Source organism: Halyomorpha halys, unplaced genomic scaffold (assembly GCF_000696795.3).
Source record: "Halyomorpha halys isolate HHAL.00 unplaced genomic scaffold, Hhal_1.1 Scaffold620.1, whole genome shotgun sequence".
Taxonomy (NCBI): domain Eukaryota; kingdom Metazoa; phylum Arthropoda; class Insecta; order Hemiptera; family Pentatomidae; genus Halyomorpha; species Halyomorpha halys.
Window position 1 is genome coordinate 145,511 of NW_027107900.1, and position 5,237 is coordinate 150,747.

The following is a 5,237-nucleotide window of genomic DNA, read 5'->3' on the forward strand; positions in this document are numbered from 1 at the left end:
TTGGTCCTGTGTCTAATTCAACGACAATAATGAATCATATAAAAAAAAAAATCTTTAGGCTACAAGATGTGAAATAATGATATAAAAAGTTCGTTATAACGCTCAAAACGATTATAGTAGTCTGAATCACAGAAATAATAATAGCAGGCAAGTCCCTAATAAGAGCACTTCAGTTTTCATTGTTATGCCATACTCAATGAAACATTATTTATATTCAAATGTAAGTTAATCTTAATTTTCATACATCCATCGGGAAAATAGTTTTGACTGTATTCAGATCTTAATTGAAAGCTCATATAAAACATTTTAATCGATTTTGCATCGTGTTGGAACAGGTTCACAATCTACAGGCGTTATTTGAGAATTACCTATATATTATTTATTAGGGATTGACCCACCCAGGGTACCCTTATTGGGTACCTCAGTCTCTATAAACCCAGGAAACCTTGGATGTTAATTATATCACTTCTCAGGAGGTAGAGCTCTTGCCCAAGAACAATAAATTGTTAATTTTTTTACCTGAAACCTTTCGTGAGTGTTTGTGCGACAATAAGATTATTAAAAATATTTAATGAATGCCGACGTTTTGGCCTTCTTCATAGACTTACTTGAGGAGAATACAAATTATGAGAAAGGAAGAAAAACCGCGTATCTCCCATGAATGAGGAATGGCAAAGATCAAACTGTTTGGTCATAACCAGAGACACAGTTTTCCTCCGCACCGTATTATTTTTATTCAGATGGCCTACAAAAAGAAGCCTCTTATATGGATACGTCGGTTTATCATTAGTTTAATTTTTAATAGCTATACATATATTGAGAACAATGAATAAAAAATTTCTTTTAGACTGAAATTACTCTGGTATCTAAAGTTTCCAGGTTTCGCCAGGAGAAGAAGGAATAAGATCTAACACATTTGAACTGCTGTAACATAATGGCTTTATTGGGTTCGGTACATCTCTTTATATACATTCGAAAAGCTGATCTCCTCAGTCAACTGACATCGAAGTAAAAGCTGACTAAGGCTCAACTTATATATGTATATATATTTATTAAAAAAATATAGTAAAGGAACCACAATGGGTCACTGACCCTGGCTGTTAAAAATTAAACTATTTATATCGATACTAGGTATGAGAAGTAGAGAGGAGAAAAGGAGTAAAAAGAGTTGAAGGAGGGTTGAAGACATCAGTTGAAAAGCAGTTAAAAGGGAGTCGAAGATCAGCCGATGATTTGAAAGTATAGAATCATCGGATGATCTTCGACTCCCTTTTTAAGACCGAGGTAGTCAAGGGGACAGAGTAGAAACAGGAGAATGGAAACAAGGGAAGAGAGGCGGATGGAGGCGAAGAACCGTGGAGAGGAAGACGGGGATGATGGCAGAGGGGCGACCGCTCAATGCAGAATTATAACGTGAGGAAGCAGAGTGGTGGTCTGCCTATAATAATGATAGGAGGAGTGAGGTGCTTGGTGGTCACCGGCAGTTCCAGCACCATTATGTGCCGAGAAGCCCTGAGAAAACCTGTGTAGTGGAGAGAGGCCACACCAGATTCAGGTAGATTAATCACCCTGGGTGGCCCTTGTGAGGTAGTGGAGGAGGAGGTGGTGGAGAGGGGGATGACCCGGTGGGGATTTAGTAGGAAAAACATACCGGTAAATATCGTAGGAAGTGTGCCTAGAGAATACAAAGTAATTGTGGGATGTGACCTGCTAGGAAAGGTGGGACTTTGGGTTAGGAATATCAGGGGAAAATGGTGGATCAGGTTGGGAGATAAAATCTACAAATGTAGTTTTCACTGAAAGAAGGCGGGCGCTCGAATCGGGGCAATCAATCAGGCTGAGAACGGGAGACGAAGCCTTAGGAGGGAATATAAAGATATTATTTTTTAAAAAAGGGGACATGCTCGGGATGATCGGGAGGAAGGTCCATGAGATCTTACTAAAACAAGAAAAATTGAAATACGTGAAGGAGAGGAGATACCCTCTTTAGATACCCAGGCTTTACATCACCACATTCGGGAAGAGCTTGAAAGTTTCAAAAAAGAAGGAATAATTATTGACAGTACATCCTCGTACAATAGTCTGTTGTGGGCAGTGAAAATGCTCGCGTTAGAATGTATTTTTCGTGAAAGATGAAGGTTATAGGAAATTTCAAAGTTTTTCCACGTACGAAATATGAAACCCACCAAAAGGGAGACAAGACAAACGCATATCACAGATGCACCGCTCAACGATCTGCAGATCGATACTTTCACATGGAGAGAATATAAATTGATAACCATGATTGATATCTTCAGTAAGGCGGCAATGGCACACCAGGTGTTGGACAAGTCGTCGGATGCAGTGTAGACAGCTCTCCGATTGGAGTTCCGTAGCGGACAATATCAGTATTGGACATGAAATGAAGACCCTTGACGTGTCATGGCTACTCAACAGATTAAGACACCCAAAGAGTAGATGAGGTTTAGAGCGACGTCATGGCACGTTGAGTGACCATCTCCGCTTATATTATATCAGATCGACAAGGGATTGGTACCGGATGTAGCCATGCCTAAGGTGATAGCGGGATATAATCATTCGGTACACAAAGTTAAGGGGTTTTCAGAATTCGAGATCCTCTTTGGGCTTCAAGGACACCGGCAGGACTATAAGCGCACAGCATTGGACGATGAGGGGATACATAATGACTAAGTTGCTCGAAGAAAGTTATGGGAAGGAGAAAGCAAGAGTTAATGGAAAACGAAAAAAAAAACAGGGGGATGGCGCAGAAGAATTTTCACGTCACATGCAGGATGGGAGCGATTAAAAGACGAGACGAACGTCTACAGGAAGTTGGGGTCTAACAAGGGTTAGGAGATACAGTGATACGAGGGCCCATTCAGGGAGATAACCATTAGAGAACACAACATTGTTACGATGTACATATAGTGGGAATCGGGTCTTCTGGCTTACTAAGTCTGAAATATACGGCAGAATATAATACTACGCATTAAAAAAAAATCATCATCATGCCGACCACCTTTTAGACTACTAGTAATTTGAATGAATATTGGAAACGAATATGTCTTAATAGTAATAAACAAAAAATTTCTAGCTTAAAATTGAAGTATATTATAATTTACTAAAATCTGAAGTATACGATCTAAACTTTTATATATTGCTGTCGATACTGCCTTTCTTGCCTGGACCTTTAGGACCATGTGGCAACGGTGTGACCCTGTTAATTATTCAACTTGAGCCCTTGGTAATCCCAGTCAATTCCACCCTTGTTTAAGTATTCAGGGCATTAGTGATTTCTATTCCCCTGCATAAATGTACTAACTTGAGCTGCATGATTCAATCTTGAACTAACTGAGCAGTAACCTTGGTCGGTAGTCCATGAATCACTACAAGGGTAGAATATCAGCAAGAATAACAGTACGTCTAAAAAGTAATACTACAATGATTTCTAGTAGTAAGTAATTGTAACTTAATTTTGCAAGACCAAGACCATGTTTAAAACGAAAAAGAGGATTAAACAATTTCAATATTGTGTTGTCCCACAACATGCATTCTTTACTTGACATTTTGTTTATTCAAATTTATTACTGATTGTTTACTAAGTACTTATAACATCACTTTGGACATTTGAATATATACATTTGTGACTAACTATGAAATGAAAATCAATCTTTATTCTGGAACACTTAGTCCCCGAAGAATAACAATTTGGAACTGTTTTAGCAACTTATGTCCCGCTACATAAACTTTTAAACAAAATTTAAAGAATCTATTAAAATATTTAAATGAAATAAAGTATGAACAAAAATAAGTATTTATCTATGCTTAAATTATTCCCAAGTTGATGGAAGTTTGATAGTCTAGGAGATGGTTATATAGTTGGTGTTTGAATGAAGTTAAGGAGGAAGCTTTACGGAAGGATATTGGTAATGAGTTTTACAAAAAGACACTCGAATTGCAAAGAATTTTTCAAAGAAGTCAGTTCTATAGGTAGGGATATGCAGATCGGTATGTTGGGATCTTGTGTTTAACAGGTGAATGAATGAATATAGGGTGAGGAGGTCAAAGATATAGGAAGGTTTTGGGATTTTTTGGGAACGGTATATAAATGTGCCCAAGAGTATTGTATTGGTATTTTCGCCGGGTACGAGGATAGAGCCACTATGCTCGGTATAGTAATGTGAGATTTGAGAACGTCTGGGAATACCGAAAATGAATCTTATAATGCAGTTCATTAGTCTTTTTGTATTAAGGTTTGTCCTCCATACACTGGGCATCCGTAGTCGAAATGTGGGAGAATCAGGGAGGATAAAAGAAGGTGAGGGTTACTTCGAGAAAATGAATCACAGGATCTTAGGAGCTGTTGATAGTTCTTCATCTGATTGAGAAGGTTTTTCAAGTCAGTTGGGAAATGAGGCTATTTCATGTTAAGTGGTGATAAAAGGTGACTCCTAGGTTTTTTTTTTTAAGGTGTTTTGAAACTGTTTGTTGTTTTGAAGGCGTTTAACAGTCTGGTCATCGACGCCCGTTGGTTGTTGGGTTTAGTAAGACCTTTGGTATGATGAGCGGATCCGCACCAGTGGGACTCATTTGAAATATTATTGAGATTTGAAATATTATTTAGCTAGGCAATTACAATTTGTTTAATAATACATCATAACGATAGTGGAGAAAGGGTGATGGAAATCAGATAGGTGGCTCTTCTAATTTTAAAAATAAGGCAAGATAAATAGATGATTATAATATTAAAGGCTGATCATTAGGTTAGTCTTATGGATGAATTTAATGACTCTTTCATTTAAGGATTCGTCTTTTCTCAACGTGATAACATTATTCAAAAATATATTTGACGATCAGATTACTATGACATTTCGAACATTTTGGAGGGGCCTCTCCTGTTATGAGGTGGATGTGTGTCAATCGGGTATGTCCTATTCTGAGTCGGGTGATCACTATTTCTTCGCGGCGTCTACTTCGGGTTTATGTAATCCAGGACTTCACATCTTTCTTTATAGATTTCACCTTACTGGGTGGCATTTCATCCCACATTCCCTGCCATCTTTTATTAATACATTCCTTTAAAGGGCGAGCTAGTTCTTGTGCAGTTAGGATTGCTACGGTTCTACCTGGGAGGACTAGGACTTCGCGTCTCTTACAGCTTTGTCGGCCATCTCATTTCCTGTAATACCAACATGTCCGGGGGCCCAGACGAAGTAGACTGATTTTCCTATTTGTTT

General features: G+C 38.2%; 1 protein-coding gene across 4 annotated transcripts in view; it reads right to left on the minus strand.

Annotated features, from left to right (window-relative positions):
- The window catches only part of LOC106684800 (dual specificity calcium/calmodulin-dependent 3',5'-cyclic nucleotide phosphodiesterase 1), a 420,431-nt gene that overhangs the window by 65,194 nt on the left and 350,000 nt on the right, over positions 1–5,237 (minus strand). The window lies entirely within an intron of this gene.